Source organism: Choloepus didactylus, chromosome 4 (assembly GCF_015220235.1).
Source record: "Choloepus didactylus isolate mChoDid1 chromosome 4, mChoDid1.pri, whole genome shotgun sequence".
NCBI classification, from domain to species: Eukaryota; Metazoa; Chordata; class Mammalia; order Pilosa; family Megalonychidae; genus Choloepus; species Choloepus didactylus.
The window spans coordinates 38,935,566-38,951,309 of NC_051310.1; the positions used below are offsets into that span (position 1 = coordinate 38,935,566).

The 15,744-nt window shown below is 35.5% G+C and overlaps 1 protein-coding gene across 6 annotated transcripts in view; it reads right to left on the reverse strand.

The window, feature by feature from the left end:
* SIPA1L1 (signal induced proliferation associated 1 like 1) overlaps window positions 1-15,744 on the reverse strand; it is a 394,723-nt gene that overhangs the window by 269,953 nt on the left and 109,026 nt on the right. For 5 of the 6 annotated variants that reach the window (XM_037832380.1, XM_037832386.1, XM_037832385.1 and 2 more), the window contains one exon: window positions 2,587-2,658. The gene's annotated coding sequence lies outside the window, so the exon portion shown is untranslated. Of the gene's footprint in view, window positions 1-2,586; window positions 2,659-2,761; window positions 2,998-15,744 lie in introns of those variants that run through there. The other variant, XM_037832383.1, reaches the window with a different exon arrangement.

Below are 15,744 nucleotides of genomic sequence, written 5' to 3' on the forward strand. Positions count from 1 at the left end.
CTCCTACAGAATGCTGTAGAAGAGCCATCAAATCACAGTTAAGCATAGAACTACCATAGGACCTGGCAATCTCAGTCCTAGATATACACCCAAAAGAATCAAAAGCAGGAACTCAAAACAGATATTTGTGCACCAATGTTCATAGTAGCATTATTCACAACAGCCAAAAGTTCTACATTGAAGCAACCCAAATGTCCATCAGCAGACAAACTGATAAACAACATGTGATGTATACATACCTGGAATACTATTCAGCCCTAAAAAGGAATGAGTTCTAATACCTGCCACTACCTAAATGGCCTTGAAGATATTGTTCCAGTTTGCTAATGCTGCTGTTATGCAAAATACCAGAAATGGACTGGCTTTTATGAAGGGGGTTTATTTGTTTACAAATTTCAGTTCTACAGCCATAAAAGTGTCCAAACCAGGCATAAACACAAGTATACCTTCATTGGAGAAAGGCCATTGGAGTCCGGAAAACCTCTGTTAGCTGGGAAGGCACGTGGTTTGTGTCTGCTTGCTCCCAGGTTGCATTTCAAAATGGCGTTCTCCAAAAGTCTAAGCGTCAGCCAACATCTGGGCCTGTGCCAGAGTTTTTAAAGGACTCCCGTAAACTAATCAAGCTGAATGAGCGGGGCCTTGCATCCATGGAAATAATCTAATCAACAGGACACACCCTAACCAAAGGTGTCACTCACAGTTGGGTGAGTCACATCTCCATGGGAACACTCAATCCAAAGGTTCCAACCTAATCAACACTAATACATCTGCCCCCACCAGACTGCATTAAAAAACATGGCATTTTCAGGGACATAATACATCCAAACCGGCACAGATATGTCAAGTAAAATCAGTTAGACACAAAGGAACAGATATTGTATGATGATCCCACTTATATTAAAGCTAGAATATGCAAATACATGGAAACAGAAAGACTACAGATTACCAGGGGTGAGGGGTCGGGGAGGAATGGGGAGTAAATGTACAATGGTACAGAGTTCCTATTTGGGGTGATGTGAATGTTCTTGAAATGGATGGCAGTGAGGATAACACAACACTGTCAATATGATGAATCCCACTGAATATATGCCTGATAGTGTTTGAGATGGGAACATTTATGTTGTATATAGTTTACACAAAAAAAAAAAGTAAAAGAAAAGAAAGGGCAACTAAAGAGACAATGACAACTAAATGCAACATATGATCCTGTACTGGATTTAATAATGGAAGAGAAAAGGCTCAAAAGAACATTATTGGGACATATGAAAAAACTAGAATATAACAGACTGTAAGCTTTATATCAATGTTAAAGTTCATGAACTTGATAACAATACTTAAAGTGGTTACATATGTATCTCAGTCTTAGGAAATGTACATGGAAGTTCTGTATGTTCAAGAACATGATATATACAACAACCTAGTCTCAAATGTTTAGAAAACAGACAGACTGATAGATGAATTTATAGCTAGACTGATGGACAGATAAGATGAAATGATACAGCAAATGTGGAAAAATGTTAAAATTAGTAGATCTGGGTATCTGGGCGAGAGAGATGTTGGAGTTCTCCATTTAGGTTTTGTATTATTTTTGCAGCTGTCTTGTAAGTTTGAAATTATTTCAATATAAAAATTTTAAGGAATCACACACAAAAAAGAAATACTGAAACTCCAGGGTTCTGCCCCAGAGGACTACTAGAATCTGTTTAGACTCCGCTGCCAGTTAGAAAAAGATACAACAAATGAAAACAAAATAATTTACTTTTTTCCTTGTAGCTGTAAAAGGAAAAGATTTCTAAGTGCCATTAACGCAACAGTAAATGAGAAGTTTTGTCCAGAGAAACTAAAATGTCAAATCAATGAATTCTGCCACACAGAGAAAGGATCAGCCACAATCAAAAGCATGTTATTTTAAACTAAAACAAGAGTGCTTCCTACTATCAAAATATGTGAGGGAAGAGGCAAAAATACATAGAGAAAAAAAACAGGACAATTTAGCAGTCAAAGTCAAACAGATATGGATTAGAATCTTAGCATGGCCACTGATAAGCTACGTGTCTTTGTAGAAGCCACTTAGCCTTACCAGTAAAATGAGGAGATTCACTAACGTCTCACAGGATCACTGTGAAGATTAAATGAAATAATGGATACAAAAGTCTTTTGCAAAGTGCCAGGTACAAATTAAGTAGTCAATAACGGTAACTATTATTATTCTAGTTAACTTAAATTTCACTCAATAAGAATTGTAATTACAAATGGCCATTATCTAAGAAAACCAGATTTAATCACAAAACAACACCAACCAAAGATCTCTAGTTTAGGAATTTTGTCTCATGGCATGACAGCATTGTAAAAACAGAATTTTAAATTTTACACAAGCAATACAGGCAATGAGAATAAGGCATTCTTCTTTCTTTCCCCCGTACAAATAATTTTAAAAAAGAAATAAGGAAAAAAATCATTTGGAATCAACCATTATAGGCAATCATTCACTTGATCAAACAATGGCACATGTACAAATCATAGCTAAAGATAAAACTAAACAATTTCCAAATAAAATTACAAAACAGCATATGCAGTTCCTCTTACCTGTAAACCAACTTTTTGTAGTTCAACTTCTACGACTTTCTGGGACAAGTTGCAACTATTCAAAACAGGTACCTGTGCATGGTAAAAATATGAACTTAGTAAAAAGGCATAACATTCTATCTCATTCAATCTTTGGTTCATTCATTGGCTCACGAAGGATATATCAAGTCCTTACTCTGTATCAGGTGCTATCAAATAATGTGGTCACAAGGGTAATCTCTGCAGATAGAAGAACATCCTGGAGGTGAGGAGGAGGCTGACATCAGATGGCCTGTCTCACAAGGCTCATGCTCCTGAACCTTCAGAGTAGAAAGGGTAGATAAAGGGAGCAACTGGGGTGACACACATAGATGGGGCCAGATCTCAAAGGGTCCATCTGATTTCTTCTTTGTCTGATTTTCATCTTGGAAGCTATGGTTTTATAACACACACAATTACGTTGTTGTAAGTTTTCAAAAAACACAAAGATAAAAATAAGATTTTTCTGGGAAACAATAAAACAGCTTACATAACACAAAATGATAGCCTTGCTTTGCTGATAAAGAGAGATAAAACAAATGTTTGTTTAATGAGAGATTTGTAAGTCTCTATCCTCTGGGCAATTTCTTTTTTGTGGCATCAGTTCTCTAGATACTGAATACTAAGGGCATTACCTTATTTAATCATGCATTACGCCATTTAGTCAACAGAGCAACTGAGATGATCCTCATTTTCAGTCCAACATTGAGGATTAAAAGAAGTTAGGGGTACTTGTTGAGGATCACGCCATTAATAAGTTATCAAAACATTAAAAATATCCTTTCCTATAATGTAGTGCTCAAAAAACATTTACTCAAGGAAAGAATGGGCTGGGAGGGAGAAAGCTGGAAGAGAAATCTTGGTTTCACTACTTGTCCTGCCACTAACTCAACAGTGCTGCTTTTGAGCAAATAACTGAGCAAAATCTCAAACTCCTTCTATCTCCAAAATTACATCAGATTATAGCTTTTATCACATCTAGCAGTGAGTCAATACTTGGTATATACCTACATCTGACTTACTCTGGATATTCTTTATTAGGAAATATGAAGTATGAATCCTCATATTAATCATATTGTAATACATAATCATCTTTCAAGATAGGCAAAGTAACAGAGGAACAAAGGTCTAGAAAGGGGGATACTCAGGAAGGGTATGGGATAGCTTCTTCTTAGTGATCAGGAACCTCCTTTATTTAAAAGTCAAATCAGAGCAAAGATCTATTTAAAATTTTTTTTTTAATCCTAAGAGTTACAGTAAAGGAAAATACTGATGGTCACTAAATTCCACAACAAGGAAACCAAGAAGCTGAACTCACAGAACTACAAAACAAATAAAAGCAAATAATGTAAAGTCTCTCTAAATCAGATCTCTTAGGGCAATCAATAAATATCAGAAGTATATGGCCTTTTGCATTTTACTCCAGGGTGTTTTTTTCCCAGTCCATTAAATAAATATCTCAGTTAAACAAGTATTGCATACTGAATGTCTGCTTTAATGGAAAAGACATGCCACATGCTGAAGGTCTCTTGCAGGGCTACACAAATGTCAAGCCTCGTAGATGGTCGCCAAATAATGAGAGGCAGGGCAGGAGGTGGAGGTGCTTTAGATACAGAGGTAGACACAGCCTTTTCTCAGTGTGGAGAGGGGTGGCACGAAAGAGGAAAATACACAGTGAGACAAAAGGAGTCTTTTATTTTAAGGACCAAGGCAATCCCCTGGGAAGTTTTAAGCTAAAAACATGATCTAATGACTTAGGTTTTTAAAAATCACTCCAGATGCTTTTTGCTTAATTTGAATATAGGGCAACAAGAGAAGAATAAGGGAAACCAGTAAGAGATACTTGTCTAGCTTGGCTAGGATGGAGGCAGTAGAGATGGACAGAAGGGGCAATTAAGGGCATGTTTTAGAGGCAGAATCAATAGGACTTGCTGACAGACTAGACGGGAAAAGGTGAGAGAGAATCATGGACTATACACAGGGTTCTAGCTTGATCCAACCAGGAGGACGTTGGTGCCACACACTGAGATGAGGATGAGAGAGGCAGACAGAAAGAGAAACTGTGCATGTACACAGGTGAGTGTGGCTGCATCCACAGCCAGGTGGGAAAATAAAAAGACTCATTTTATACATATTAATTTTGAGATTCTAGGGCATCCCAAGGGTATCCAAGAGAGGATGTCAACTAGGTAACTGGAAATGAGTCTGGAGCTCAGAGGAGAGATCTGTGCTAGAGAGGTAAAACTGGAATTCTTCAAAAAACTGATGGCACATAAAGCTGAGGAACTGGATGAGATTACCTTAGGAGATGTGAGACAAAGAAGGGTCTGCAATATTTAGAGACCAGGTTCAAGAAGAAAAGCTGGCAAGAAACTGAGCCAGTACACAACTATACGACGATACTGTAAACAACTGATCACACTCTTTGGATGACTGTATGGTATGTGAATACATCTCAATAAAATTGCATAAAAAAAAAAAGAGAAAAAACTGAGCCAGATGCTGGTTAGACAGCAGGAAACCCAGAAAAAAATGGTATTGCTGAAAGCAAGAGAGACTACTATGACCATCGCTGCTTCTCAAGTGTGTAGTGACTTTTCGGAAAGTTTATCCTTAAATTTTATTTACAGTACTCATTTGTTTGATCAGCATATTTCTTCTGAGTTATAAAAAGAAATAAACTCCACCCTCAATCATACATCAATTTCTCAGTGTCCCTATTCTATCCATCCTTCAAACAATTCCAAGGCCACCTCCTCCAGAAAGCGTTTCTTGATGGGCTTCTACTGAAAGTCATCTCTTGTTGCTATGAATTTCTGCACTTACCTATAATATCGTATATTATCTTCCAATAACTCTTAGTTCTCCATAACACTGAAGTATCTTGAGGGCAGGCTCTGAATCTGATTCACCTAGGACCAGACCCTGTAGAAGCTATAGGGCTCAAGACATGTGTGAATGAAAGCATGCTTTTATTAAGATTCAGGGTAGGCCATAAATTTCTCCAACTTCATCATAGCTGCTGTTGGTGTTAGATTTATTGATATATGCATCTTCAATCAGCATAAGTGCTTGAAAACCTTTATATAACATGAGAAAGTATGACTCTAGAGTTATAAGGAATGACTCTCTCCATACAATTCTCTACTCTTTCATCTGAGATTCAACAACTGCTATCCCATTTTTTTATATTAATGGTGGCCCCAGGATATCTAAAGAGTTGACAGGTAATTGTTTAACTTATATCAAAGATTCTAAATAGTTTAATTTTCCATCAGTATAACCACAGAATCAGAGACAGGGAATTCCCACCTCCTACACTTACTAATTATGTGACCTCATTTAACCTCTTTCAGACTCAACATTCTCATGTATCAAATAAGTATAACAATGCCCATCTCAAAGCGTTACTGAGGATTAAATAGGAAAGTCCATATAACTATACCTGGCACCAAGCCTGAGTTACACAGGACTCATTCAGTTTTCATGTAAATATCAAGATGGCAGACTGAAGTTTTCCTATGACATCTAAGGCCTATAAGCGTTAATTCAAGGATCTCTTAGTTTCATTTCATGATGAAAGAAAAATTGACATTAAAAGCTAGGAACAGAGCTTCAGGATTATAATTCTCCCCCCAAATATTTTATATAACTATTAGACTCAGACTTAAGTCTCAAATGCACTTTCTACCTGTGAGATTCTTTTCAATCAAAATTACTCTGAAGAAAACAGGGAAGAGTCATTCTCGGCATACTGGTCTAAAGAAAACTACTGTACTAAAGCCAGAAATGGTTTTTCCTTTAGGGTTTCTTAAGCTGTATTCTTTGAACACATTTTAATCAGTCATAATATGCAGTGGATGTAAGTTGAAATATATCACCATTTCAAACATTCACTAAATACAGAATAGAAAGTCACATTAAATTGGCTCACCAAGCAGCAAATGTTGGATACATGACAAGTTGTTATGTATTAGTGACTGACCACAAGAACTTGCAGCACAATACATTCTGCATGCCGGAGGAAGACAATAGTTTCTGTTAATATTGAAATAAAGTCAAGCCAGCACAGATCAGTTAAAAAAAAAAAAAAGATTTAATATATAGTATCATAATAATACCAAAGAGATCAGAAGGAAAGTCTGTCAGGTCAAAGTGCTAAACCTCATCAGACAGTAAGATAAGTTCCCACTCCACAGCCACCAGAATGGCTCAAACTTTTAAGACTAAAAATACCAAATGTTGATGAAGATGTGGAGTCACTGGAACTCTCAAGCACTGTTAGTAAGGGTGTAAAATTGGTACAACTACTTTAATGAAAGGTTTTGCAGTGTCTATTAAGGCTGAACAAATACATATCATCCTATAACTCCGTAATCCCATTCATGGTACCGAACAGAAATGTATACATTGTGCCTCAAAAGACAAGTACAAGAATCCTCAAATGTAATCAACAGAATGTAATCAACAAAAACTGCAAAAAATCTAAATGTACAATACTAATGTAGATAAATTGTGGCACATTCTCATGATGGAATACTGTGAAAAAAATCTGCTATATGCAAAAACACAATGCAAAAATGTTCACAAACATAATATTGAATAAAATAAGCCAGACCAAGAAATATGTACTATATTACTCGATTTTTATAGAGTTCAACAACAGGCAAAATTAATTTATATAGGACAGTGCTTACCTTTGGTAGTATTCAGGGGCCAGTGAAACAGGAAAGGAGAGGAGATGAGCTTCTGGTATTCTAGCACTACCCTAATTTTTAATTTATGTAATAGTTACACATGTGTTAAGTTTGTAAAAATTTATCAAGGTGGAAATTTAGGATCAGAGTGCTTTTGTATAAGCATGTTACATTTTAAATTTTTATTTAAAAGAAAAAACTTCAAGGTATTTTTTATTAGTGTATGAATCTATACATTTTATATAACTATAAAAATGTCTAAATATATTTAAGAGTACAGCAGGCTGTGTTCATAAAATTGGCACTGATGTGTACATTTCCTTATAATATGCATTTTTCTCTTATTATACCACAACAATTTCCCCTTCTCTTAAATACTTTATGGCTGCATTGCTGGATGCAGTACTGGACTCAGCCATAAATTAGTGCACATTATTTTCAAATTTTTGCCATCATAAGCAATGCTGCAATGAATATCATGGTACAGACATATCTGTATACTTCTATACCTAGTTAAGATAGATTCCTAGAAACAGATTCGCTGAATCAAAGTATACATTTAACAATGTTAGAAAGCATGCAAGGAAATCTAGAAAATTTTGAGTCAACAATTTTAAGAAATCTTGCTATTTGTCAATAGACAAATATTTAATTACATTAAAAACTTGGCTACCCAGAGAATATCCATTTCTCTGAGGTTTTGCTTTATTAATAAACTCATCTTCTTACAAAGATTGTATAACATTTTACATACATGGGTACAGATCCTTAGAGAACATGTTATTTAGCTATAAATGGATATCTAAGAAATAAATTTATTAAATGACATCAGTACAGGGGTGATCAAAAAATCGATAAAACATCAAAGATAGAGAATGGGCCTAAGACTATAAAGTTGTATATATATTATGATGGTTAAGTTCACATGTCAACTTGACTAGGTTATGTGTCCAGTTGTTTGATCAAGCAAGCACTGGTCTGATTGTTACTGTGAGGGTGTTTCATGGCCTTAAATCATTAGTCAGCTGATTGCATCTATGGCTGATTACATCTACAATCAACAAAGGAGATTGCCTTAAGCAGTGAGAGGAGCCTACTCATCCAATCAGCGGAAGGCCTTAAAGAGAGAACTGATGATTTCAGCAGGCAGAAAGAATGTCTCTCTCTACTTCAGCCAGCCAGCTTCTCTGGGGGAATTCATCAAAACCTTCATCAGGGTTCCCATCTTGCAGCTTTGCCCTACAGAATCTGGACTTGCCAGTTCCTACAGTCACGTGAGCCAAGTCCTATAATAAAACTCATAATATTTACATACATAAATATTCTGTTGGTTCTGTTTCTCTGGAGAACCGTAACTAACACACATGCATTTTCATGTTATACTCACACAACAAAATGTCTATAAGGATATTTAACAAAATGTTAAATATATCTCTGGGTTTAGGATTTGATGTAATTTTTACTTTGTTTAAGTTTTAGTTTATTGCTTGCATTGTTTGCAATGAACATATATGATTTTTAGGTTAAAAAATAAGATAAAAGATCCAAAAGAAATACAGTCTCCAGTTGAAAAATAAGATAATGGACACCTTCTTCCAGATTCACAGAACAAACTAAACTGGTGGCAAAGAATTTTCTCAATTTTAAGATTATTCGCCCATATATTTTTCTTCAACTTTCTGATATCTGCCACAGGGTATGTGCTAACAAATACCAACAAAGGACACAGAGCAAAACAACTGAGAAAAGACCAATAACAGGAAACTGGCAGGCAGGCACGCACACACGCACCCAATCATGCTTAGTTGAAGTTCCCCCACCCTACCACCAAACTCAATCCACTAAATGTGACTTTTTATCACATATATATGGCTACTGTCATTTTCTGCTAGCAAAATCATTCTTAGTTCCTTAGATGAAAATAAGTAATACCAATATTTCATAGTGTTCTATTAAAATCTCCATGACTTCCAGGTGTCCTATCCTCTAAACAAAAATAAGGACCTAGAGATTTCGTGTTGTGGTAAATATAGCCTTGTGACTCGTAATGTCCTAGAGATACAAAAAGGTTAATTCAGCTCCCTAGGAGCTCAGGGGTAAATTATTCCCCAGGGACAATTTTACCCATTATCTCAATTACCCTTCCCAAGAGAACTAAGGCCAACTTCATTTGTCCAGAGAGAAAAACAAAAGCCAAATGGGGTTTACCCTCCCAGCTAATCAAGCCATCCATACTGAGCCCTAGAATTGAAACCAGAATTAGAATCTACATTTCCTGATCCCTTCCTTCCACTTCATGTTCTGCTAATTAGGTAATTTAAAACAGGGCCTTCAGCAAACTAAAAAGGAATCTTAGGGTCAAAACAGCAGCAGCCTTTTGGCTTCAACCCCCATAAAAGTCACCCACAGCCCAGCATTAACCAGGAACTCTCCTACTTGGAAAAAGTAGGCTGACACAAAGGGACAGACTGCCAACATTCCACTGATGTTATGTTCTTATTTTCCCAATCTAACTGCAAAAAAGAGAAAACTAGAAGAGTAAACAGCTCTATTTATACTGTTGTAACTTTTTTTTTTTACTTTTAACAATCGGATTTGAAATTCAGCCTATTTATTATGAAGGGTCTCTTGACTGCAATCAAGGGAAACACAACCGTCTAATGCAAAAATATTTTCAGCTTCCCCAAATTCTACTTTTTTCCAGCCAATTTCTGAAAAAGTCCTCTTTATCCCAACCAGAAAATTTGTATTCTATAATTAATAATCTAAATGTCAGAGGGTCTTAAGAATATAGAATTCCAGTTGCTAGAGTTAGCACAAAGCCTGCTTTAAGTGTGTCAATGCCTCAAAACATAACCATGCCCCAGGCATGACGGGGAGTCCAGGGACATGGCCCCCTTGGGTACCAAATATCCCCAATCTATACAGACTAAGCATGACAACCTGATTAACCAGGCTGAGCATAACTGGTATCAAATTCTAAACCTCAGACTACAACTGTCCACAGATTTGATGGATCGTTCAGCAAACCTAGCATAGCACCAACTATGTATCAGGCCCTGGAGCTTCAGAAACCAGCCAACACAGCCCCTGCCCTCAATGAGCTCACTGGCTAATGAAGATGACATATATGCCGAAAATTATCACTGGACACACACTACAATCATCAAAACCATTTACTGAGAGATTAGTATCTGCTTCTAATTTTGCATTTATTATTCCATTTAAGATTCTCAATTACCCTATGACGTAAGTGTGACAAACTTCAGGCAAGTTACTTAACCTCTCTGTGCCTCAGTTTCCTCATCCCTTAAATGAGGGCGATATCTACCACACATGCTTAAAGGTAAGGGTTAATACATGCAAAATACTTAAAACACTGCCTGGCACATGGTAGATGATTCAGTACAGTTCAGCTCTTATTGTTATCATTATCACTGATAATAACTGATGTTATTACCACTTGAAAGACAATCAAGAAAACTATGATGTTGTAGAGAAAAAAATGTGAAATAATGGGAAGAACAATAAGAAATAACAGCAGCTGCCATAAAACTGCCAAGGAACATTTGGCAAGTACCTTCAGCTCCCTCATCTGAAAATGGGACCAACATTACCTGCTCTACCACCCTTCCCACAGGGCTATCTTGGAGGCCACAGGAAAGCTTCTTAAGCCATAAGATATTATGCCGACGTCACAATGTCACTGACCAGAGGTGTGTAACTTAAATACCTATGGCCATTAAATGAATATTCTGGACAGCATGCTAACAGAAAAATGACAGGATATACTTTTTATTAAAATCCCACAGTAGCTAGATAAAAAGTGAAATCATGGTGAACACTCTACTATCTAGTGGCATCAAATTATTATACCTAGAGCCTTGCACTGGGAGAACAATCAGAACTTTGAGGGAAGCATTTCCCATCGTTTTAAAGGCAACGTTGTAAGTGAGCTGAAAGGCCTGGGTAGGATAAAGAAATCTGACTAAAACACAGCAACAGGTGCTTGTTTGGGGCATCACAAGCAAATACAGAACAGAACTAAACTGCATTTTATTTCAGCTATAGACATTGGAATAAAATGATTTTCAAACTATACTTCACTGTATCTCAAGAAGTTTCCATTGACTACAGTACTAATGTAAAAGTTAACAGAAGGTAAAGTTTCCAATTCAAGCTCCCACAACTTTAAACAGACACACAACTTCACACACACACACACACACACACACACACACACACACGCGCGCGCTTCTGGCACTATTTTGATCTCCTGGTCAGTTTTGTAAGATTAAGGACTACAAACAGATGACTCTTCTGTCCTAGGAGCTTTTCTGATTAGATGCCATCTTTTATCAGGGATCTACTCAACACAATTAATTGGCAATTACTTTCAAATACGATTTGTGTCAAGATGAGAGGACGAAAAGGCAAGAATTTTATCCCTTAATGTGTCAAAAAGAAAGGTTGAGGAAGCAAAAGAAAAAGTCATTCAAACATTTTGATGCATAATTCCTGTCCTAGATAGTTATCCTAAGAAAACTAATCAAGGATTCATGCAAAAATTCACATGCCAAAAAAATTCATTGCATTCATTGAAGCCCTACTTGTACTCAGGGATTAAGCAAATTAACATATGACATTATGGAATATTATGGAGCAATTTGAAATGGAATTTCCAAAAATAATTTAAATGAGATGGAAAATATTCATAAAAACATGCTAAACATAAAAAGCAGAACACAAACATATATACAATATGATGCCAATTTTGTTCGTGGAAAATAAGCACATGCACAGAAAAAAAGTAAAGGAAATATAATAAAATATTAATATTAGAAACATAAATGAGGATTTCTCTTCTGTCCCTATTTTCCAAATTAGCTAAAATTAGCATCTATTACTCATCTACTCAGCAAAAAGGAATCCTAAAAGAAATACACAAAAAAGCATGGAAAACTATTTGATTTTTAATTGCCAATTCTGTTACATTCCTAGTATCTAGAGTACTTAATTTTTTTTGTTTGGCTCAATGACTACAATAACTGAAATAGAAAATATATTTTGCAACAGTAATCCAGGTAAGAAATATTTCTCATACAACTATCAAAATTTACAAATGCTGGAGTTTTTTACACTTATCAGAGTGTTTTACATTTAAGTAAGAGATAATTAAGCTAATGAATATTAATATTAATTGCATACGTATACAACCTATGTAGTACATACACATTTAAACAGTTAACTGCCAGTGCAACCAATCTGAGAAACTGTCCAGTCTCTCCCATTCACAGCTGAATTTAGACGGACTCTGTCAAGCTAAAATCAGATTTTGTTTTTGAAACAAAGTTTCCAAGGAAGAAACCATAATCTGTGTAGGTAAACAGGATTAAGTTTCAGCTCTGGTTGATAGCTTCTTTCATCTCAAGACAAGACAAGATACGAGAAAACTGTTTATCTCCCTTCATATCTGGTATAGACACTCAGTAACAAGTATTTTTCCCAAAGGAAATACATATATATCTTGATTCTAATCCTAGACTCTCATCAAGACCTGAGATAATTGAGAATTCTCTATATAACAGGGAATCTGGAGGCAGTCACACGTTTTGAAAGAACATAGTTTTCCCTCTTTACCTAAATTGTTATATTGTCATACAAACAAGTTTTCTCTCCAGAAATAGAATGTAACCCCATTTTTATAGTTCACATTCCAAATATTTTACAATTAAATTTGGTATCTCCTAGTTTTCACTCAGTCTGGACACAGCCCGGTCTGGGGGTGAAGGGGCCCACCCACGTTTAAGACCTGCCTCTTACGGGCACAGAACTAGCATCAGAAGCTCCCCATACCAGGTCATAGTGGCAAGGACCACATCATCAACTTTTTCAAAATCTCCTAAAGCTATGACTATCATTCATGATTCCCTTTCATAATATAAAAATTCCCAACCCACAACAGCATGGGGGGTAAGTCCAAAGAGTTCAATCATGTTCTCTGAGTACAAACAAGAGAGTGAGCAGCACACACCTCCTGCACCTTGGCTCAAAGATGCCTAAAAGCTGTAACACTGTTCTCTGGGAACCAAAACTAAAGGAAAAGAGATCTATCTTGTTTCTCACAGTCATTGAGTATATGAGCTATTCGCAGAAAAAAAAGAAAAAAAAATTACATCCAATCTCCTAGGATGAGTAAAAGAAACACCAACCTGGGAACTGTAGATGGAAAATAGTCTCAGACATTGAAAACAGTGATGCATACTCACTTCCTATTCTAAGAACCACAAATCAGGAGAATCTGGGATTTTTCTTAACTTGTCTTCTAAAGTTGCTCTGATTTCAAAACACTCTCCTGTAACCCCAAGGAGAAGTACTGAATGGCATACTTTCATTTATTTGGAATAAATGCTAATTTGAGAATTTTATACTGGTCTCATTGAAGTAAACGAAGTCGTTCTTTGTGTCCACAGAGTGCTAGGAAGGGCTGTAGCTCCACACTATTTGTAAAGGTTCAGGGCACCTAAGAGGAAGCAATGGGTATTATTTTCAGGGACATAAATCACCTGGCTTTGCCCCTAATGCACTGACTAGCTGCAGAAACTAGATCCCCAGTGTAGAGTATCTAATATTAAAAAGAAAAAAGAAAAAAAAAAAAAAAAAGGGATGTTCTAACACCAATACCATTTAACCTTCACAATGTCATGTTCTATTTTGTTTTAATCACTATAATGGGATTGACACAGACAGAAACTGATAAACAAAGAAAAAAAACAAGCGAGACTGCCTGGATTTCACTTATCATTTATCTTCTATGGACCCAAGAGATAAAGTATATGACTCTAGACTCTTTTCCCTCCTAACTAGGCAGATGCCAAGGGATATACTCTATAGCCCTGGAGGAGAGAGGGTCCTAAGCAAGTTGTTTTTAGCAAGAGGAGGACAAGAGTGGGTCCTATTGGGAAAATGTGGCACCTGTCTTATGAAAGTTGTCGGTATTGACTTCCTTTCCTGTTCAGAAAAGGGTTGTTTCAACTATGACTAAGATATGTGTACATATCCTTTCATATTTTGAGTTCAATTTGGTCATAATAATCTAAATTCTACATAGTAGTAATTATTCTATTTAACTTGCTTAGCAAAACGAGCTCTTATCTATCAAGAAAAATTGTTTAGTTATGACAGAGGGTCATAAAAGTATATCACTAGTTTTCCAAGAGTCCTGTTGCATAAGTCATCTCAAGAACATTAAATATTGGCAATATTCTGTTTCAACCTGAGTGGCTTCCATTTGAAAAACAATTTCATTTTATACTCAATTCAAAGGCCCATTAGAAGGATTACAAGGAACTATAACCAAATGTAAAAAGGTAAAATTCTTTATCAGATTAAATTTGACTAGTTTTTTAAATTTATGTATTGATTAGCCTAAAAATAAAATTATATCCTTATTAAAAAATATGAAAAACAACAATACCCAGAATACCTCTAAAGTCTTGAGTATAAAACATCAATTATCTCCTCTACCCAAGATAATGGGCTGCAAAACTATAAAATGGAATTGTGAAAGGCTAAATCTTTTCAGAGACAGCATGACATAGGGAAATTTCTTACAATATAAAAAGCCAAATCTCAGGATTTTTTGAACTCAAGAGCTGTTAAGCACAAAATTTATCTCCCTACCTACTGTAAACCAGCTCCCAGATGAATGATGTCCAAAAACTTCTAAAGGATATTTGAATAACACCTCAATGTGCAACATGTCATATCACAATGTTATTATCTTCAAGAAAATGCAAGAATGAAATGTATGGAGTCATAGAGACACAGGCACTACTAGAAAATGATCAAATCTTCAAATAATCGCCTTTCCCTCATGTTTTGCTATTACTCTATCAGGAAAAAATATTATATTTAATATTTGTTCTAAATTTCTCCATTTATTTTTATTTCTACTTTTTTAAATGTCAACAAAATACCATTTTTCATAATTAATTATTAGAATTACCAAAAAAAAAAAAAAAAAAAAAAAATTCCAGGTTGCTGGGGAAGAAAATTGTCATCAATGTTCCATGCTTTGGCAAATCTTCCTGGACTGCTATCTATTCTCTGGGCTTTGAGTCAAGTAAATCAAATCTTGGCTAGAAAGGAGATATCTTAGTTTAGGATACTGACCCTTTCTAAAGAGAAATGAAGACAATGCCAATATTACACACTCCACAATTTTTAAATTAGTACACAAGATTTTTAACATTTTTAGTTACTTACCTCTGTTCTATTTAGTTATTTAATCTAAAAAGAATTTTTAAATGTTAACATTTTGAAGCAACATGTCAAAAAAAAACCCAAACATTTTAAATTTAAAATCTTCATCACTAAAAAAAAAAAAAAAAAAAAAAAAAAAAAAAAAAATTATGAAAAGACAGTTCTCTGAAGAGGAAAT